This window comes from Globicephala melas, chromosome 8, assembly GCF_963455315.2.
Source record: "Globicephala melas chromosome 8, mGloMel1.2, whole genome shotgun sequence".
NCBI classification, from domain to species: domain Eukaryota; kingdom Metazoa; phylum Chordata; class Mammalia; order Artiodactyla; family Delphinidae; genus Globicephala; species Globicephala melas.
The window spans coordinates 104382638-104406073 of NC_083321.1; the positions used below are offsets into that span (position 1 = coordinate 104382638).

The window sequence follows — 23436 nt, forward strand, 5'->3', positions numbered from 1 at the left end:
TGATAACATTTACCTCCTAGGATTGTAAGGAGGGCTAAGCAAGTTTATATGTGTAAAATGCTTTAGAATCTGGTATGTAGTATGTGCTATAGAGTATATGAATGTTTGCTACTAGTTTTAATGAGAAGTGAAAAATTTGGTTTTTCAGTAGACAACATTTTTCAGGCTCTTGGCACTCTTCATTATCTTTTTTTTTTCTTTACATCTTTATTGGAGTATAATTGCTTTACAATGGTGTGTTAGTTTCTGCTTTATAACAAAGTGAATCAGTTATACATATACATATGTTCCCATATGGGCACTCTTCATTTTCAAATGCTTCCTGTTAAGGTAGTGAGTGGGAAGTGGAGGGGAGGCTTCCTGAACACTGGAAGATCATTCCAAACATCTAGGTGTGGTGCTCAGCCCCAGGCCGGACACGGAACATGGATGCCTCATACTTTCTATCAACAGGTTTCCCAGGAGCTTCCTCCTCACCCCACCAGCCACACAAAGCCATTCTCCTGCTGCCACTCAGGTTTGTCTTCTGTAGCCATCTGCAATAGGGACTTGTCAAGGGTGAAATGAAAAATTTTATCATTATTTCTAATTCTTCTGGATGTGGATGTCATCAACGCATCAGGTTTAAAGAGGAAAGATGATGAATCGTGAATGTTTATGAGGAAATGGCAGCAATTATCATGATGGTAATGAAGAGGGAAGTGAAGAGATTGACCCACTGGGATGTTTCTCCCAGCCCAGGATGGTGGTGGCGTGGCTCCAGTGGTCTTGGGCGTTACCATTGTACCAAGATGGATGGAGTGTCTTACCCAGCAGCCCTTGCAGATTCACTATTTTTTTTTTAGAACGATGTCTTGTGGAACCAGGTTTGCAAGTTTTACGTTGAGTGAACAGCTATTTCTTAAGTTATTTCAGCTGTAGAGTAGAGAATTGTTGAAATAAATGGCTGGAGAATTTGAATTGCATTCATTCTTGACATTGGAACTGACAAATAGCTTCATTCCCCCACTGAAATGGAAAGTTTATTACTTTGATATGCAGGCATGCCATGCAGGCAGGGGAGATGGGGTGTCCGCATTTTATTTTAGTGTAACTCTTCTACGATGCTGTGATAGAGTGAAATAAAATGATTTTCTGAAATCCTGTTGGGATCCATCCCTTGCCCCATTCTCCACATTCGACTGGAAATAAAACCAATTAAAACATTAATTTATAACTAGTATAAAACCCAATCTGACAGCTGGTTATTACTGTCTGAGCACGGAGTTCTCAGGGGGAATAGAACTGGTAGGTGGTGGAGGCAGCATGAGAACTCAGCATCCGGATGGATTGAGTTGCATCACCTGCTAGTCGGAACCTGCCCACCAGGTGCTGGGCATCTCCAAAGAGAAACCATGAGAGCTGGAGATCTGGAGGACAGACTTGCCAGAGTCCTGGAAACGCAATAATTGTAGATTTCTCCTTGACATTTTCTCAGCATTGGGGGCTTCTCACCGCCCTGCCAGCAGGAATCACTGCAAGGAGAGAGGCAATGAGTGTGGCATTCAAGGAAGCCATGAACACAGCGGAGTTGAGGGGTGGCGGGGATGCAGGCTTGCTGGAGTTGCTGGGATACTCACCTGGGCACTCCTGCTGCAGCTCAGCCCATCCTTCTGATGGTGTCATCAGAGGAAATGGAACACAGCTGTTCATCCTCTGCATACTAGCCTTTCCCATCTTAAAGTCCTTGATCACTGCATCTCCTCACCTTTTCCTCTCAAACTTGTCAGAGGCCTGCACATCTAACAGACTTCATGAATTGTAGCTTACCCGGTTCCACACTGGAGAACAGCCACTCCACCCACTCTGTTGACTTAATGCTGATCATTAATTTATAAAGACCTGATGAAAGGGCCTCATCCATATGGGAAGCACAGATTTCTTCTTCTTGTCTCCTTAGCATCCGGTGCCCATGGAATGATTCCTGCTCCCTGGTGGGAATCTCCAGTGCGGAGTGTGATCATCAGTGCAGCCTATGTGAGACCCTTGTAGGTATTTCTGGCAACTTTCAAGCCAAAATCTGTACTGGAGCTGGAATTTGACCCTGACCGTTCAAGCACAACACAGCCCAGGACTTCTGGGACCCCCTCTTCCACAGGGCTTGAGAGAAGTCTTGTGTGGTCTTAGGAATCCAAAAAGCACTGTATCAGAGGAGCATGGGTGTGTCCAGTTCACTAAAGGAAAGCTCTTTCGTAGACGAGCTCACCTCAGTCCCTCAATAGGACCAGTGCCCGTTTCTCTGGAAGCTCTAGAATCTTAACTGTAGCGTGTGATCTCTGGTAGCTTTGCAGATACAATTAAAGCAGCAGCTGTGCCTGTGCCCAAGCGGAATCCTCTCCTGCCACACTCATCCTGACACTCCTCAGTGTAATTGCTTCATCCACATCTGCTTGACTTGAAAGCTCCCGGTTTCTTCTCTACTCCCCCTTATTAGAAGAAAATCAGGAATTGAAACCTGTGGTTAAAGAAAAAAGCTTCCAAGCCTGGGACCAAATCGGTTTTTTGCAGCCATTCATCTGTGCTAGGTAGTCCTGAGTTATGAAGCAGAGCACCAAGGCGTAACTTGAGGGGTCACAGAACCTGCTGTCCTGGGTACCATCCTAGGCATGCACATTGGAAAGGATCTTGAAGGATAGGAATTGAGTGTCCAAGGTAGAAGCAATTATGCCTTCTTCCAAGAGTGGTCTGAATGTTATTTTTCTATAAGAACTTCAGTATTCTGTGGGCTGGATAATAAAATGCTGATGGTATGGTGATGATTTCATGAGTTGAATTTCCCAAGTTATCTAGCTGCTGTTGCTAATGATAGCAGTTATCATTTTTGAGCCCTTACTATGGGCCAGTCATTATACCAAGCACTTTAATATTTCATTTTATTCAATCATCTGGTTTAATTCTTCTCTACCCTTGTATTCAGTGAGTGAACCAGATCACTCTCTTATAACTTGGTTATACTTACTCTAGGCCCAGTGATGACATGACTGCCAGAGCTGTTGGCTGTCATTTCCAGGCTAAAAGTCAGTAAAGATCTAGGCTCCAGGACATTCAGAAGAGAGAATAGAGATTTAAGCTCTATCAGTTTGCCAATAATATGGGAGACGTAATCCAGTTTTTCTACTAAAGCGGAAGGAGAGAGTTGTGAGTTAGTATCTGTTCTCTGTTGGATTCTGCTGGCCTTGACTTACAGGGCAGTGTTTATCAACAATTTGCATTCTTCTATTTCCCAGTGAACTGTGAACATGGTTGCGTAACTTCCATGGGAAATCAGGTGTGTATGTTTCTGGGGCATGGTGGAGGGATGAGAGAGGACAGGTAAGATGGAGCACCGATTCTTCAGACTGATCCAGAAGGTCAAAATTCATTTCGAGTGAGTGTATCACTGATGTGGTAGTTCTGTCTCTGGAACATGTCTTATCTATTCTCATCTCTGTGTCTCTGCACATTGTTCCTTTATTCCTGGGTGGTCTTGGTCCCTCATATCTGATTTCCGATTTCTACTCCTCACCTTACAGATTCTTTCTAATCCTTGAAGACTTTCAACTCCTACTTAGACTTCTTTCTTTCCTATATCCTTTCTTTCCTTCTTTCCTTCCTTTTTGCCTTTGATTCTTGTCTGTACCATTAAAAATTTGGTCATCATATTGTTCAGTATAGAGGTCAAATGTGAAAGCATGTGGGCTTTGAAGCAAGATGGTTTGGGTTTCAATCCCAGCTCTTACACTTCCTATCTATATGACCATGGGAAAGCTCTTTAACTTCTCTGTGCCTCAGTTTCCTCATCTGTAAATAGGATTGGCCTTTTCTTGATGGTTTCCTTTTCTGTGCAAATGCTTTTAAGTTTAATTAGGTCCCATTTGTTTATTTTTGCTTTTGTTTCCTTTGCTTTAGGAGACAGATCCAAAAAAATATTGCCATGATTTATGTAAAAGAGTGTTCTGCCTATGTTTTCTTCTGTTAGTTTTATGGTTTCCGGTCTTACATTTAGGTCTTTAAACAATTTTGAGTTTACTTTTATATATGTGAGAAATTGTTCTAATTTAATTCTTTTACATGTGGCTGTGCAGCTTTCCCAGCACCATTTAAAGAACAGATTGTCTTTTCTCCACTGTATGTTCTTGCTTCCTTTGTCATAGATTAATTGGCCATAAGTGTGTAAGTTTATTTCTGGGCTTTCTATTCTGTTCCATTGATCTACATTTCTGCTTTTGTGCCAGTACCATATTGTTTTGATTACTGTAACTTCGTAGTATACTCTGAAGTCAGAGAATGTGATTCTTCCAGCTCTGTTCTTCTTTCTCAAGATTATTTTGGCTCTTTGGGGTCTTTTGTGTTTCCGTTCAAGTTTTAAAATTGTTTGTTCTAGTTCTGTGAAAAACACCATTGGCATTTTGATAGGGATTGCATTGAATATGTAGATTGCCTTGGGTAGTATGGTCATCTTAACAATATTAGTTCTTAATCCATGAAAGTAGTATATCTGTCCATCTGTTTGTGTTGTCTTCTATTTCTTTCATCAGTGTCTTAAAGTTTTATGAGTACTGGTCTTTTACCTCCTTAATTAGATTTATTCCTAAGTATTCTTTTTGATGCAATTGTAAATGGGATTGTTTCCTTAATTTCTCTTTCTCTTAGTTCATCATTAGTGTATAGAAATGCAACGGATTCTAATAGGAAAATTCTATTAGATTTTCAATATTCATATTGTCAAGGAATTTTCTTGAATATCAAGATTCTAAGGCCAGAATCTTGGGACCAGAGTCCTTATGGTACTGGAAAAAGTTGAGGCTGCTCAGTCCACAGTGCCAGACACCCAGGCATGGTCAGCTTGCAGTTTCATGTTCTGATTAACCATTACCAGTGGGTTAATTTTGAGGTTACATATATAAAGATTCTGAGGTTCTTTCAAACCTTTCCTGAGGTTTGCGTTTGTTTCAAAGTATATTCATGTTCCACTTAAATCTGTTTTAAAATTCATATAACCTTGAATTTGTAACAGAACAAGGACATAACTTTTCAAAAGAAGCTGAACCATAAACATTACCAGGGAGCTGCACTTTTAATGTTTAAAAGGTAAACTTAAGCAACGTATTGAAATTTCCCATATCTGATGGGGACTGTGGGGCATAGAGGGTGGACTATTGGGCAGAACAAGAGGCTGGCTTTCCCTCCGTCCAAAGAAACATGCGTAAGAAGGGATTGTTGTGTTATTATATTATGATATGTTTGTCTTTTATCCATTTGCAGTGTTGGTTGTGATGGTAAACTGAAGATGATTCATTGCTGGTAGATTGGTCTGGCTGCTGCAAGTGTTATGAGGGTGAAGGGGAGAAGAAAAGAGGTATTAGGATAGGGTGGTGAGTCTTTGTGTTTGCCCAGGGAAGACGGAGACACCCAAGGAAAGCAGGGAAATCAGATTTCTGGGGGATGTTAGGATTAACTGAGGGAGTGTTTTTTACACATCAGACCATTACATGGCACAGAAAATTTATATTACAGATTAAAGCCCAAGAGATCTCTGGGTAAAAAAAAATTATGAAAAAGAATGAAAGATGAAGACAGATTAAAACAGAATTTTTCAGTGGATCTCAGATGTTTTCTGTAATGAGTAGCACATTCAATTGTATATGAAATTAAGGTTATTTGTTGGCATGTGATTGATACTATCAGTATCTGAAGGTAATCAGAATTTTGTAATAAACAGACTAATGGCAGACTTTGAGGTTATAAGGAAGGATTATAGTGCATGGTTAAGAGTCTGTGTTCTCTTCCCAGTTGGAAATGGAGACTTAGCGAGTGGTTAACTAGAGCAATGGATCCCTGCTGTCTACTTGCTACGTATATCTTAGAATTCTCGAGGCAAGATGAGATTTCCCATGGGAGTGAATATGGCCTGTCCTCCTGCCCTCTCCCCTTCACACCTGAAGAGCCATCCTCATTGTCTATCAGGATTCCATCCCAGCCTTCCACAACCTGGGTCTCAGAGTTCTTGGGAAAGGATGCATAACAAAAGCCAAAATTATATACTCTTATCAGGAGAATTAAAGGCTCTAAAGGAGAAAGACTGCAGAGAGAAAACTGATGAAAATGCTAAAAAATCAGAATCGTGCATCTATGCACAGAGGGCCTTTTAACCGAGGTCTACAGATTTAGCTGAAGTGAAGAAATTATTCAATGCAAGCCTGCAGGGAAAACCAGGGGTAGATTAAGCAATGATTGATAAATTTAGCGGGTAATTATTTCTATTTTTTTAAAAGTTTAATTGCATTTCCCTTTAAATGTGGAAGGTAAATTCCATATTTATGTGTTAGCATATGGTATTTGTTTTTCTGTTTCTGACTTACTTCACTCTGTATGACAGACTCTAGGTCCATCCACCTCACTACAAATAACTCAATTTCATTTCTTTTTATGGCTGAGAAATATTCCATTGTATATATGTGCCACCACGGGGAAGGGTAAGCTGGGACGAAGTGAGAGAGTGGCATGGACGTATATACACTACCAAATGTAAAATAGATAGCTAGTGGGAAGCAGCCACATAGCACAGGGAGATCAGCTTTGTGACCACCTAGAGGGGTGGGATAGGGAGGGTGGGAGGGAGATGCAAGAGGGAGGAGATATGGGGATATGTGTATACGTATAGCTGATTCACTTTGTTGTAAAGCAGGAACTAACACACCATTGTAAAGCAATTATACTCCAATAAAGATGTTGAAAAAAAATGTGGAAGGTGGGAGTCTTACGAGGAGTTCAGATAAGTCATTCAATGTTTGGCAACCTAGTAAAGAAACTATGAGATGTAGCTTGGAGTGTGAAATGTTAGGGATTCCCAGAGGGTGCTCATCCCTAGGGAAAGGGAACCTGGCCTACAAGCTTGACCTGAATTAGAAAGAGAGCCTCAGGGTCTGAAAGGAGAGTGATTCTGAGTACAATGTACTGTCTGCTGCATGGATTTGTAGGAGCACAGAGCAAACGCTTTGAGCCCCAGGTTCCTTAAGGTGGAAGCTGAAGTCATTGATTTGAGACTTTTTTCTTTTCTGAGATGGATATTTAGTGCTATAGATTTCCCTCTTACTACTGTGTTAGCTGTATCTCACAAATTTTGATATAATATGATGTGTGTATGTGTATTATATATGTGATACATTATATATAATACTTTCAGTTCCAAATACTTTCTAGTTTCACTATTGATTCCTTCCCTGATCAGTGTACATATTAGCAGTGTGTTACCAGCTTCCAAATATTTGGGGAATTTTCCATATATCTTTCTGCAATTCATTTCTAATTTACTTTCACTGTGGTCAGAGAACATGTTTTGTATGCTGTGAATACTTTAAAATCTATCATATTATGGCCCAGAATATGATCTGCCTTGGTATGTGTTCTGTATGCACTTGGAAAGAATATGTATTCTGCTGTTGTTAGGTGAGGTGTTCTATAAATGTCAATTAGATCAAATTCATTGCTATATCCTTACTATATCCTTACTTATTTTTGGTCTAGTTGTTCTATCAGTTATTGAGAGAGCAGCATTGACGCCTCCAAGTATAATTGTGGATTTGTCTATACATCCTTGTGTTCTCTCTGCTTTTTTCTTTATAGTTTTGGAAAATTTTTTAGGTGCATAAAAATTTTTTAGGATTTTTATATCCTCTTGATAAATTAATCCATTTAATATTATTAAATGAGCTCTTTATTTCTGATAATATTGTTTCCTATGAAATCTACTTTGTTTTATGTTAATATTGCCACTCCAACTTTCTTTTGATTAGTGTTATATCTTTCCCTATCCTTTTGATTTTCATCTACTTTTGTTTTATAGTTAAGGTTTTTGGATAACTGAATAATATGTTGTTTCTTGTTTTATTCATTTTTATTCAATCTGAGGATCCCTGTCTTTTAATTCAGGTGTTTAGACCACTTACACTTAATTTAATTATTGATGGCTGGATTTAAATCTACTGTCTTACTATATGTTTTCTATTTGTTCTATCAATTATTCCCCCTTTTCATATTTTTCTGCCTTCCTTTGAATTATTTATTATAATTCCATTTAATATCTTTGTAATGTATTAGCTATATGTCTTTGTTATTTTAGCTGCGTCATAATCTGGACCTTTAACTTGTCATAGTCTACCTTCCAGTGATAACCTATTATATGTAGAGTATAAGAGTTTTACCACAGTATATTTCCATTTCTCTCTTCTCAGCCTTTGTGTTATTATTTTTTAAAATTTTATTGGAGTATAGTTGATTTATAGTGTTGTGTTAGTTTCGGGTGTACAGCATAGGGATTCAGTTATACATATACATGTATTCATTCTTTTTCAGATTCTTTTCCCATAAAGATCATTACAGAGTATTGAGTAGAGTTCCCTGTGCTCTACAGTAGGTCCTTGTTGGTTATCTGTTTCATATATAGTAGTGTATGTATGTTAATCCCAAGCTCCTAATTTATCCCTCCCCCCACCCACGTTTCTCCTTTGGTAACCATAAGTTTGTTTTCGAAATCTGTGAGTCTGTTTCTGTTTTGTTACATAAGTTAACATATATCATTAAAAAAAAATTAGATTCCACATATGAGTGATATCATATTTGTCTTTCTCTGTCTGACTTAACTTCACTTAGTATGATAATCTCTAGGTCCATCCATGTTGCTGCAAATGGCATTATTTCCTCCTTTTTTATGGCTGGATAATGTTCCATTGTATATATCTACCACATCTTCTTTATCCATTCTTCTGTCGATGGACACTTAGGTTGCTTCCATGTCCTGGCTATTGTAAATAGAGCTGCAATGAACATTGTGGTACATGACTCTTTTTGAATTATGGTTTTCTCAGGGTATATGCCCAGGAGTGGAATTGCTGGATCACATGGTAATTCTAATTTTAGTTTTTTAGGGAACCTCCATACTGTTCTTCATAGTGCCTGTATCAATTTACATTCCCACCAACAGTGCAAGAGGGTTCCCTTTTCTCCACACCCTCTCCAGCATTTATTGTTTGTAGATTTTCTGATAATGGCCATTTTGACCAGTGTGAGGTGATACGTCATTGTAGTTTTGATTTGCATTTCTCTGGTAATTTGTGATGTTGAGCATCCTTTCATGTGCTTTTTGTCAGCCTTTGTGTTATTTTTAACAAACTTTTTACTTCTATAGATGTTATAAAACACATAGTATATTGTTATTATTTTTGCTTTAAACAGTATCATATTTCTTAAAAGTATTTAAATAATAAGAAAATTATCTTAACATATACCTATATAGTTTCCATTTCTGGTGCTTTTTATATGGATTGGGCCTATTATCTGGATTTTTTTTTTTTTTTTTTTTTTTTACTGATTTGCTTGAAACAATTTCTTTAACTTTTCTTGTAGAGCAGGTCTTCTAGTAATGAATTCTTTCAGATTTTTAATGTCTGAAATAGTTTTTATTTCATACTCATTTTTGAAAGATATTTTCACTGGGTAAAGAAATGTAGGATCAAAGTTTTTTTCTTTCAGTACTTTGAAGTACTTCTGGCTTGTATTGTTATTAATGAATAATCTGTTACCATCCTTATGACATATGTTCTTTTGTATATAACTACTAGATTTTCTACTTACCGGTTTTAAGCAATTTGTCATGGTGTAGTTTTCTTCACATTTCTTGAGCTTAAGATTTGTTGAGATTCCTTGGAGCAGTGGAATTGTAGTTTTCATAAAATTTGGATAATGTATAGTCCTTATTTCTTCCAATATTTTTTCTGTCCCTCCCATCTCTTATTTAACTCTGTTTCCTTAATTCAAGGCGGGTGCTGGGCTCTGCTGGGGTTCCTTCCCCGAGCTCTCTCCAGGAAGTAGACTGAGCAATAATAGGGCTAAGCTTGTTTATTTCTCATCACTCAGCAGTCATTGTCCCTTGATGCCTAATGTCTTTAGGACCATTATTTCATTATCTGTCTTGATCTTTATCTGTTTTAGGTGGGAAGTTATATCCAGTTGCTGTTAACTTCTTCTAGGCTCATGGTTCATGTCTGGAGTGTTCTGGGACATGGACAGAAGTGCGGGGCAGGAGACGACTCTGCCTGGAATGGGTCCTGTCTCAGAATGGCACGTGTGCTGTTCCCTCTGCAGAGAACACTCTTGCACATACTGTTCACCTAGTTAACTCCTGTTAGTCGTCTAAGTCTCAATCTACACGTGACTTTGTTTAGAAGCCTGCTCTATGAGCATCTATCCTTTTTTAACTTCCCCTTTTAGATGATTCCATGGTATTCTGTACTTTTAGCTGCACTCACTCATAGTATATTTCTTTTCCTCGTCTTTCTTCACCACAAGGTTATAAGCTCTATGAGGACAGAGACATAGCTGTCTTATTTCCTGCAACAGTACAAGAGGGTTCCCTTTCTCCTACTGGATCAAAGTAGGTGTTTAGTAAATGTTTTTTTGACCAGTAAATAGGAGAAGATGAAAGCATTTGTGTGTGGTAGGGGCAATGGTGCCTGGTGGGTGATGGGTACACAGCATAAACATTAATTGTGGCTTGTGTCAACCACGTGGTAGCTGACTGAAATTACTGACCAGACAATGTACAAGCATATTTGAGATATGTACTAAAAAATTCCAGAAAAACTTCAGGGTTGGGAACAAAGGGAATTCTATAGGGTAATAAGATCTTTCATGGATAGATTTGTGGGTCAGGGAGAGTCAGTAAAATCTAGGTTATCATTATTGTGATCTTATCTGTCTTTATAGGCTGGTGTGCATGGGGATATACTATGTATATCATTATCATTATATCATAATATATCATTATATACTATGGTATCATGTATCATAATTTATAATGTTATATAGGAGAAATATGTATTTTTATCTGTTTGTGTGTTGTTTGTTTTACCCCCATGACGTAAACTCTGTGAAGTCAGGTGCTTGGTTTTTTTGTGTTGTCTGCCCCATCCCTGATTCTAGAGCCATCTTGTTCACATTGCAGTTACTCAATAAATATTGGTTAAATACATGAGTGAGATATATTTATACTACTCTATTTTAATTCTGTTTAGTATGCTAAACTACCATTTTTTTCTTTTTTGTTTATTTTTTTTAAACACAATTAAGTGGAAATCAAACTACGTTCTCTCTTCATTTTATTATGCCTATCGGGACTCTGGCTACTGAGATTAAAACGGCTTAACTAAGGCTCCAATGTCCACCTGGTGGCAGCTTAACTTAATCACAGTCAAATTACCTCAGAGGAAATTAGCAGCTTTCCAAGAACCGAGCTTGACAACTCAAAGCATGTAGAAGCCCCAGGGCGCCCATGTGTCCACACTGCACCTGGCTCTGGAGACAAGGGCAGCCCCACATTAAGCAGTGGGGAGACATCATTAAGGTTATGATTAAACTGCCTTGCAGGGCAAAAAAATAGCCTGCTGAGAGAAGGCCAGAGTCCTGCCAAAAACATCACTGCTTTGTTATTTATTACAAATTTCTGGTGATTTCCCTTCCTAAACCAAAAGTAGTAATGGGAGTATTACTGCCTCAGCATGCAGGTTGGCAGGATAAATACTAGGATGCACAGGGTTGGGTGTAATAGAAGCAGTGAATGAACAAGGATTTATATGTGCCCAAGAGGTAGAGTTCTAAGGGACAGCCAGGGTCAAGTACAGGGTAGGGTGCTCAGTAGGGAGACTTAAGAGCTGACCCTGGGAGGATCAGAGATATGGCCAAGATGGTTTTGACCTGAAGCAGATGGACTGCCAGATATTTTTTCAACAAAGATGGGTTTATTCAAGATGAGTAGAGAATTGCAATTAAGGGGCTGCAACCATGGCGAGCCATGTGCATGTCCCCCCATTTCAAGGGAAGGAGAACCCTTTTATAGGGGGGAAAAAAAAGGAAGCTGGGAGGGCTGGAGTAAACAAAGAGTCCATGGCTTTTCATTGGCTGAGTCCTCACCAGGAAAGAAGTGTCTTTCATCTTCCTGTTGGGCTCTGCTATGGTCACAGGGCATGAGAGCTCCCCCTTCTGGTCTCCCAGTTCTACTTAATTGAGATTTCTGTTTATTAATTTTTTACAAAGGACACCTGAAGATCAGTAATTTGGGAAAGTGTGTGTGGCACTGGTGTTGAGGGCGGAGCAAATAGTTTTCAGGGTGATCTGACTTAGATCATCAGGATGGCATCTTTCCCTAGAGCTGCCTTTAATGGAAAGCTAAGAACATGTCAGCTCTTGGTGCCTGGATGTTGAGTACCACCTGCCCCTCCCTCCGTAGCTATTTTGGCTTATGATAACAGAGTGAGTTCCAGATGGGAAAGGCTTGACTCTATGTAGGTAATGCATTTCATGTGTCTATTAGGGCAAAGCAAAAAAAAAAAAAATCAAATACCAGTGTTATTCTTTATCCATTGTTGCTGTTAGGGTTCAGTGCATGAAACAGAAACCACTCTGGGTCTCTTAGGCAGAAATGGCCTTAATATGGAAAATTAGGTGCTTCAAAATAATTGGAATTGCTGCAGAATGGAGTTGAGGGTTGAAATTGTTGAGCTCAAGGGCACAACACTAGAGCTGCAATCCAGGGATCAGAAAGCCACCGTCTTTGTCACAAATGCCTCTTGACACTCGTGGAGCTGGGGACTAGGCACTGGGATGCCAAGTCTGGCTGCCACCACTGCATCTTGATTCTCATATGTTCAGGACGTTACCTGCCAGCATAAACAGCAAAGTGTAGCAGCCTTTGTTCACTTCCATCTTCCAAATATCACTCCAGTGGATCCAATGGCTAGAACCTAAGTTGGGTGCAGAGTCTGAGAGACTGGGGAGTGTGGGATTTTGTTTTCATTTTAGTATTCATTTCTCTCTGGTGAGGCCAGGACTAGGGTGAAGCAGAGAGGCAGCCAGGGGCATGAAATTTACAGAGGTGCTCGCTCTCAGGGTCAGGCAGGTGCAGGTGTTCACCTCATAGTAGTACTGTGATAATTAAATGAGATAAATCTTTTACAGAACTTAGTGTAATTTTAACACGTGATGAGTGCTCACTAATTGCTGGGTCAATACCTTTTAGCTCTAGGGAGAAATGGAAAATGACATTACTTTCTCTTCTCCTATGAATATTCTTCAAAGAATTTTTTCCTTCGATGAATCTCTAGCCTTATGTTATATAGGCTTTTGAGGGTGATGGTCATAAGGCCAGTTTGGCCACTTTTCAGCGAGTCGTGCTGTGTGTGTGTAGCGCCTCTCTAGAATGTATGGGCATCTGTTACCTTTATCCTAAGCTCTGAGCATTCAGCCACAAGGAAAGATCTTTTTAACATCTTGTCACACCTCCCTAATTCTTCCACACATAATGGCAGCCTGTGAAAATTATACCTTAGAATGTCATCATTTTTTACTTAATGATTGTTTGAAATATAGATACCCATAGAACAACTGAGATTGTTTCCATATTTTGGCTATCGTGAATAATGCTGTGATGAACATGGGGGTGCAGATAGCTCTTTGATATCATGATTTCATTTCTTTCAGGTATACACCCAGAAATGTAATTGCTGGATCATATAATAAAAATTATCATAGCTTAATTTTTTTGAGGCGCCTCCATACTATTTTCCACAGTGGCCGCACCAATTTACATTCCTGACAACAGTGCTCAAGGGTTCCCTTTTCTCCACACCCTAAGCAGCATTTGTTGTCTCTTGCTTTTTTTGTTGATTTTTTTCTTTTTGCAGTACGCGGGCCTCTCACTGTTGTGGCTTCTCCCATTGTGGAGCACAGGCTCCGGACGCGCAGGCTCAGCGGCCATGGCTCACGGGCCCAGCCGCTCCGCGGCATGTGGGATCTTCCCGGACCGGGGAACGAACCCCTGTCCCCTGCATCGGCAGGCGGACTCTCAACCACTGCGCCACCAGGGAAGCCCCATGGACACTTCTTTAAGAATAAAGAGTTTAATAAATATCAATTAGAGATACCCTATTATTTGTGTTATTTAGGACGTTGATATCACTACTGATTATATTCCATCACTTGATGATTCGTGGACTGAGGATGGGGGTGGACTAAAACTTCCCTCACTTACGGGCTCTGGCCATGTCTCCACTTCCAGAATTCATTACCTTGTTCTTAGCTGGACACTGCCCTTCCTATAATTGCTGCTTATTTGGAAATGAAGTTTTCAGGAAAATGTCTCAATTACCATTTTACACTTAATATGAGACATGTAAGGAAAGAGATAGTCCCTTTTGCTTCACAAATCACCATGAGGTTTTGGAACTTTGAGGGCTTTCTAGCTTTGCTGGAGCATGCGGTCACATACGCAGCAGTAGGTCCTTGAAGACAAAAATAGAGCAGCTATTTAGACTTCATGAACATGTTTGATTCTCTCAGGAATACATGGGGGAGGGTCATGGAGAATTGGAAATAAATGCATGATAGAGTTGTTCAGGAGCTTGGTGGCATCAGGTCAACATCTCTGTGAATCTCTTGACCTTTGCTTCATGTTTGTCATCTCATGGTTAGCAGATGGCTGCGGGGGATCCAGACATCATGTCCACATTCAAGGGAGGAAAGCATGGGAAAGGGGGAAAGACTTTGTTAGGTACATCCATTCCATTCCCCCCAAAAAACATAATCTCTCCCAGGAACGTCCTGCATGTGTGTCATTAGCCACCCAGACACTATGAGCTTTCAGGGAGGATGCAGAAGCAAGCATGTAGCCTGACACAGTGACGCCTCAAATAAAATCAAAGTTCAGTCAGCAAAGAAGAAGGGGGAAGTGAGCATTGAACAAGTGACTAACAGTACCTAACACAGTAGGGATTCAACTTATTTTTCTTTATATAGTGAACCTGTTTCTCAGAAGAGAAAAAGCCATTACTGATTTTTCACGACAATCTTTAAATTACAGGTCTCTCAGTCCGTGGGATTGAAATGAAACAAATCCTAGCAATAGACCCATGCCAGTCTCAGAATCACTTTTTTATTTCAGTGAATAGTGCTGATGTGTTGAGCTCATTTCAGTAGCTGGATGCTTCCTACCCTAATAGGAGCATTGTCCCAGGAGCCTCCTCAGCTATGTATGCAAATACGTTCCTGTCAAATCCTAACATCAGTTTGACATACATGCTTCAACATAGTTGAATTCCTGTGGAAATTATTCAGGTGAAGAATAGGGCAGATGGAATGGCACCACACAAGTACGGGAAAAGCTGAAACAGTAAAGAAATAACAAGTCAGCAAGCATAATAAGTCATGGAGAGATTGGCTGGAGAGCAGGAAGGGGCCGTGTCATGCACAGGCTTGGAGGTCAACGGTAAGGGGCGAAGATTTTATTCTAAGCACAGTAAGAAGCTGTTGAGGCACTTAGTTCAAACAGAGTGCATGCCTGGTTTACCAACGTCACTAGTGTAGTCATCCATGGGAAAAACAATTTAATGTGTTCACATGTCTTTTGTTAAGTTGAATAAGCAATTTGTCAATTTCAGTGTATTCAATGAATTGCTTTGATAGGCGTCTCCTGTATGTCACACATCCAAGGAGGAAACGCACCTGTGTGCATCAGAGGGGGCTCTCTGTAGACGTCTCTCCTCCCACTGCACAGAGCTGCAGAGTTCTCTGGCAAGTAAGTATCCCTTTCATGGGTTCTAGTTTCTCTTTTGTACTCTTATGCTGTTATGTATGAGTTTCATTATGTGTGTGCTCCCCAAATAACTGGACCTATCATGTCTATTAAAGAAACCAATGGACATTCTGACTCTTAGAAATGATTACTTTTGCTTAAGAAAACGTTTGGCTCCTGTAGGGGTAGGTAATATGGTAGAGGGGTAAGAGTGGATGGGAAGGTAAGTCAGGGGTCAATTCAGTAGTCTAAGTGAGAGAGCACGGGTACTTGGGTTAGATTGGTGCTAATGGACACGAAGAACCATGGGTGACTTGAGATGTATTTTGGAGGAAAAAAATTGAATTAACGATGGATTCAGTTAAGGAAGGCATACAGAGAGAATAATCAAGTATAACTTCCAGAGTGCTGGCAGAGTACCGGTTGCATACTAGTAAGGCTTATTGCATGAATGAGAAAAGGGGGTATGATAGCCACGACATGTACAATGCTTTCCAGTTTTAAAATATTTGAACCTACATCTTAAGATATGGTAGGACAGGGTTTATTATTTTACCTTCTTTGCAGACGTGGAAACAGAGGCTCACCGCCTCATAGTTCTGCTTTTGCCAATCTGGAGACTGGTCAGAGACAAAAGATGTGATGTGGGAAAGAGAGAGGACATACACAAAGAGGTCAGAGGAATCTTAGAGAAGAGGAAGTTAGAAGGCGGCGAGGAAAGTTGTGCGGGGATGGGGAAGAGACCTGGCGTAGCCGGGACCTGCGGGAGCTGTTGGAGGCACAGTGCGCTCTGAGTGGTGTGGGTGTAGGTGAGGGTTGGATTTCCTTTTGATGTGCTTGAAGAGATGTAAGGAAAAGATTGTTTTGTTTTGTTTTTTTGGTGGGGGTTTGTAATGACTTTTGATGGGTGAGGTATTTCTGCTTCTGTGTGATTCCAGGTAGAGACTGAGTTCATTAAGATTCCAGCTTTCATGCTGTTCATATCGTTTTGTTGCCTTGAGCACACATGTGAAATGGAACTTGAATGACGGCTGATTTGGAAAGCAGAGCATGATTTGGGGGCAGTGAGAAAATGCGTTTGACCAGTTTTATGTTAAACTTTGTGAAAGACAAGTTGGACGGGTCCATTAGATACAGGTTATAGAAGGCCTGGGAAAGAATGTGAATTGAAATCCTTACTCGCCAGATGTGCTGTAAATGCTCTGTCCTGCTGAAAAAAATTTTTAGAAATATAGAAAATTATTAAGATGATAAAAAATATTCATAGTACCATCAAGTGGAAAAAAACTTTTACTATTTTAGGGTGTTTCTTCTAGCCTTTTATATGGGTGCATGTATAAACGTGTGTAAAAACTTCATAATATTTTAATAATTGAAATTATAATATACATAACATTTTACAACATATTTAAAGTGCTCGGTGGACACTTTCATATTAAATAATCTTCACAAAATAATTGTTGAGGGCAACACAGTAGTTCATCATACGGGTGAACCATGAGTTATTTAACCCTTTCCTTACAGACTTTATTTTAGCTATTCTGCCATTTCTCTAGTGAATCTTATCATTTGCTATTTCTTTTTTAGCCATTATAAATGGCGCTAATTTGGTACGTGAAAAATTTTTCAGAATTAGAATCTTTTACTGGTCAGAGGTAGGTGGACACTGGTGCCCACTTTGGCAGCACATCTACTAAAATTGGAACAATACACAGATAAGCATGGCTCTTGTGCAAGGATGACATGCACATTCGTTAAACGTTCTATATATTTGGATGTCAGCTAGATGGTGATCATTTCACATTTTATACAAACGTCAAATCACCATGTGTTGTAGCTGAAACTCATGTAATGTTGTGTGTCAATTATACCTTAATTTTAAAAAAGTAATGGACACTTTTAGAGCCCTTTGTAGATGTTGCCCAATGGCCGTCTAGGTTTGAACCCCTTCGGATGCCTTTTAGCAAATGATTGGATTTCCTATTTCACTGTCTCCTCCCCAATACTGGGAATTAACTTTTAAAACATGAAAAATAATATCTCATGGTTTTCATTTGCATGTCTTTGGTTCCTAGAGAGTTTATTGGCTATTTTTCTTTCAAAACTTACATTCATGTGTTCTGTTTATCTTTCTCTTCTGTCTTCATCACTTAAGATAGCTTGGACCCAAAACAGAGCGGTAACTAAATAAATATTTTTACGATTGGCTGAAAATCCATTGGACTACCACCCAGGAACCAGTAATGCATACAGTTTTTGTGGCTCCTCTTCTATCCATCTTCCCAAATTTAATGATTTCTCCTATGAGATGTAGTATTCAGAGAAAATGTGATTTTTTTCCCTACTCCCTGTAATCCTAAGAGACATTCTGTCAGTTGAAATTTTCTCTCATCATTTTCACTGTTCTTCATACATCATTAGTGGGAGCTGTTGCGTTATGGGAGGGCAGTGTCTGGACTCCATATTTATTGAACTCTAATTGTGTGCCCAAATGAATATGCCAGCCGTGCAACTACCAATGTAAGTCTTAAAAACAATAATTTGCGTAACTAGCCGACAGGAAGGCTTGAGCTATTATTTAAGTTCATATATAACATTACATCGTCAAGTGTTAATTTATGCTCTGTTCTTTCCAGAATGATTGAGCTGTTGGTAGTTTTATTTATGACTCATGCTTAGATCCATTTTCCAGTGCTGATAATGTTGAGATAATGGGGATTTATAGTTCACCCTGACAAGAGGCCATAAAACAAATGGCTGGATGTTTTCTCTATTGCTACAGGCTCAATTTGTATCATAAAGTACTTAATAATTGTTATTAATGAACGCTCTGTGGTTGGTATATAGACACAGCTGGGCATCACATCTGTTATCAGACGGCCTGTGTTGAGTAAAGCACAAACACTGCAGGGAACTAATAGCTGCAAAAGGAAATGACATCACAGAGCCATAGGAAGTGCCATAGATATTAGCTGCACTGAGACAGAAGAGAATTAGGATAGATTTTAGGAGAAATGACAGAATTTGGCTCTTTTTAAAAATTTCCTTTCATGTGGATCACAAATATCTTCAATTGTGAGCCTGAGTTCCAGGTTCAATCCATATATTATATACGAGTAAAGCATATATCTTAGTTTTTAGATAAAAACAAATAAAAATAGACAAATTCAGCTTACCAACTTACCCTTCCAGGCTTATCTTCTGCTGCTCCTCTTGAAACACTCTGATGTTCCATCCAAATTGGGTTATTGCCTTTGTTTTTGCAGACTTAGGCTTTCCTGCCTGTGTGCTTTCCCTTATGTTGTTACCTCTATTTGAATCCATTTCCCTCAAACTATTTCAAAAGAAAAAGAACTTTCTTTCTTTGACTTTTCTTCCTTCCTCCCTCCCTTTCTTTTTCATTTTTCCTCTCCCCTCTCCTCTCCTTCCTGCCCTCCCTCCCTCCTTCCCTCTCTCCCTTCCTTCCTTCCTTCCTTCTTTCTCTTTCTCTGTCTTTTTTCCCCTTATTTGTCCACATTATCAACTTTCATTTTTTTCATTCACCATTGGCAAACATATGAATATATTTCATATGTGTCATTTGATTATATGTAGTCTTACAAAATAGGTTGTGCTTTGGGTGCCTGTTTTTTTTAATTTAAGGAAGTCATGGTAAATTATAGACCTCATTTTACTTCTTTAACTCAGCAATGAAATGCCAACCATGGGGTCCCGTGAACATCTAGTCCATTCTTTCTAAAGTTTCCTAAAACTCCATGTGTATCCACCAGATCCGATCTGTCCACTCGGTTGGTGATGGACACTCAGCTTGCTCTGAATCCCTATCACAGTAAGCAAGGTGATGATGGACATTTTAATGTATGTTGCTTGTGGGTCTCTGGAAGAATTTGCTACATTCCTGGGAGTGTAACTGCTGGGTCACAAAGTGTGTGTAAACTTGATTTGACTAAATGCCCACAGGTAGCTCTCGAGAATGCTTCACCATTCTTCTCTCTGTAGGAGTACATGTTGGTTCTTATATCCCTATGTTCTGCCAATAGTCGGGATTGCCTAGTTTTACATTTTAATCCCATTAACAGAGGTACAATGATATTTCATGATTGTTTTCCTTTGTGTCTGTGATTACCACTGAGAGTGAACCTCTCCTCACTGGCCTATTAGTCCTTGTGGTTCATTCTATTTTAATCACCCATTCATATTTTGGCCCATTTTTTCTCTTGGGTTGTCTGTCTCTTGTGGACTTAAAGGAACTTCTTATATATTTGTACCTTGTCAGTTTTAGATATTGCAAATATTTTCTTACAATCTGTCATTTCTCCACTGACGCTATCCGTATTCTTCTCCATTAAACAAAAATAATTAGTTTTGATGTAATGATAGTTAACACATTTATGCCTGAGGATTTCTGCTTTTCAAGTATTTCAAAAAGAATTCTTCCCCACCTCTAAATCACAACTATAAATTCTGACACTTTCTTCTATTGATTTTCTATTTTATCTTTCATTAATCTATCTGTATTGTATTTTTATATGTGATGCTATTTAGGGATACAATTTTAGTTTCTCCCTAATATTATATACAAAACAACCCACCCTTTCACCTTTGATTCGTGGTGCTGTATTTCTGTATTTATCGTATATTAAATTCTCACATATACATGGTCTTCTCTGAGTTTGCTCTTTTGTTCCATTGGCCTATTTGCCCATCAGTTCTCATATCAATAGCTGCTTACTTTATTACTCTATGTTAGGACAGGCAGTCTACCATGGGCACTGAGCATCCCTGAACATTCCTGCTAAGTGCGCCAAACCACAAGGCTTATTTATCCCCAAACCGAGCAGTTTCTGTACCTGGTCACATAGACAACCAGGTAGGTACGCGACCATAGCATGGCTACTTCTCACTCTCTGGTGGAGGAGACGGGGAAGAGAGACGGAGAGACTGTCTTGTTTACTGCTTATGACAGAAGGCGCCATAACCACCTGGGTGGGGCTGTTTGGACCGCCGTTGTGCACCATTTTTATTGCTCCTACTGCTAAATGTATAATTAGTATTGATGTTTTACATGCTTGTGCTATGAACCCTCATAAAATTCAAGGGGGATAGTCCCAATGGAAAGAGTCACTTTTAGAGAAATGATAGTTGGTACGACAGACCACCAATGAGGCTTCCGGTTGCCCCCATGTTGTACAACAGAAACAGTACAGAATTCCAGGAAGTGAAAAGGAAATCACAGTCTTGGGGTCTGTAAACCCCAAGGACCCTTTTGAGCTACAAGTATCTGCTACTGATAACTGTGCTGACTGAAACTAACATTGGTGTATGTTCGAGCAACACATGAATGTGTACTCTGCTGTTTTGGGATGTAATATTCATTAATACCAGTTATGTCGAGCTTGTTGATAATGCTGTTGAAATGCTCTTTATGCTTACTAATTTTCTGCCTGTCTTGTCTATCAGTTACTGATTGAGGAGTATTGAAACCTCTTTTCATAATTGTGGATTTGTCTGTTTCTCATTTCAGTTGTTTTTGCTTCATATATTTTGAATCTGTTATTAGATGTAAGCACATTTAAAATTGCTATTTTTTTATGAATTAATCACTTTATCCTTACTTTTTATCTCTGGCGGTAATACTTGTTATGAAGTCTGCCTCGTCTCACATTGTCTTAGCCATCCCAGCTTGCTTACAATTAATGTTTATATGACATAACTGTTCCTGTCTTCCACTTTTAACTTACCCAGGTCTTTATATTTGAGGTGGGTTCCTTGGATATCACATTCAGCTATCTTTCTGAAGTCCAATTTGAGAATCTTTGACTTAAATAGGAACGTATAGACCAAGAGTCAACAAATCATTTCTGTAAAGGGCCAGTTGGTAAATATTTTAGGCTTTTGAAGCATATAGTCTTTGCTGAAAATGCACAACTCTGCTGTTATAACATGGAATTAGAATCTTTTTAAGTTTCCATGTTACCTCCATTTTTTTTTTTTTTTACTAATTAGGTAAAAAAAAACTCTTTGTGTTTTCATTAGTGATTGCTGTATGGTTTATAATATACGTCTTTACCTTTTCACAGTATACCTTTAAAATAATATTGTAACACTTTACAGATTAAGATTCCTAAATACTTTTACTTTACACCCAGTCATTTGTGCTATCTTTTGTCACATATTTGCCTCTATTTATAAGTACTATAATGCATACTCATTACTTTTCCCCTAGCTTTATTGAGGTAAAATGGCACAAAATTATAATATATTTAAAGTGTACAGTGTGATTATTTGATATACAAATACATTGTGAAAGGATTTCTACTTTCAAGTTAATTAACACCTCACATATTTACCTCTTTTGGAGGGGTGAGAACGCAAATTCTATCCTTTTAGCAAATTTCAATTATACCATGCAGTATTATCAACATAATAACTGTGTTATACATTAGATCCTCAGAACTTATTCACCTTATGACTGAAATTTTGTGTGCTTTTACCAACCTCTCCCTATTTCCTCCACCCCCAACCCCTGACAACCACCATTCTACTCTCTGTTTCTATTAGTTCAAAAAAAATTTGTTTTTAGAGTCCATATATGTGTTATTATGAAGTATTTATCTTTCTCTGTCTGACTTACTTCATTTAGCATAATGCCCTCCAGGTTTATCCATGTTTCACAAATGGCAGGATTTCCTTCTTTTTAAAGGCTCAATAATATTCCACTGTGTGTGTGTTTGTGTGTGTGTGTGTGTGTGTGCCTGAGTGCATGCGTGTGTGTATGTATCACATTTTCTTTATCCATTTATCCTTTGATGGACACTTAGGTTGTTTCCTTACCTTGGCTGTTGTGAATAATGCTACAGTGAACATGGGAGTACAGATGTCTTTGAGATAATGATTTTGCTTCCTTTAGATATATGTCCGGAAGTGGGGTTGCTGGATCATGTGGCAGTTCTCTTTTTAATTCCTTGTGGAACCTCCATACTGCTTTCCATAGCGGCTGTACCAGTTTTTATTCCTACCAACAGTGTACAAGCGTTCACTGTTCTCCACATCTTTGCCAGCATTTGTAATCTCTTGTCTTTTTGATAATAGACATCCTAATAGATGTGAGGCGATACATCTCTTTTTTTTTGGTACTTCCCTGATGATTAGTGATGAGAACTTTTTCATGTACCTATTGACCATTTGTATATCTTCTTTGGGAAAATGTCTGTTCATGTGGGTTTCTCATTTTTAATTGGGCTTTTTGGTGTTTTGGTGTTGAGTTGTATGAGCTCCTTGTATATCTTGGATATTAACCCCTTATCAGATATGTGGTTTGCAAATGTTTTCTCCAATACCATAGGTTGCCTTTTCATTTTGTCAATGGTTTCCTTTGTTGTGGAGAATCTTTTTAATTTGATGTAGTCCCACTTGTTTCTTCTTGCTTTTGGTGTCAAATCCAAAAAATTATTTCCAAGACCAATGTCATGGAGATTTTCCCCTATGTTTTCTTCTAGGAGTTTTATAGTTTCAGGTCTTACATTCAAGTCTTTCATCCATTTTGAGGTATTTTTGTGAGTGGTGTAATATAGGGGTCCAGTTTCATTCTTTTGCTTGTGGATATCCAGTTTTCTCAACATTATTTATTAAATAGACTACCTTTTCCCCACTGCATTGCATGTTCTTGGCTCCTTTGTTAAGTATTAATTGACCATATACTCATGAGTTATTTCTGGGCTTTCTGTTCTGTCCCGTTGATCTATATGTCTGTTTTAATGCCAATACCATATTGTTTTGGTTACTAAAGATTTGCA

The 23436-nt window shown here is 38.9% G+C and overlaps 1 long non-coding RNA gene and 1 other non-coding gene across 2 annotated transcripts in view; both read left to right on the plus strand.

Moving 5' to 3' along the window:
• The window catches only part of LOC138842790 (uncharacterized), a 398664-nt gene that overhangs the window by 31695 nt on the left and 343533 nt on the right, over positions 1-23436 (plus strand). Inside the window, exon 2 of the long non-coding RNA XR_011377671.1 lies at positions 15532-15643. This is a non-coding gene — a long non-coding RNA (uncharacterized lncRNA). The remainder of the gene's footprint in view (positions 1-15531; positions 15644-23436) is intronic.
• On the plus strand, positions 17310-17413 carry LOC115844918 (U6 spliceosomal RNA). The gene has a single exon (XR_004036264.1). It is a non-coding gene; the product is annotated as a U6 spliceosomal RNA (small nuclear RNA).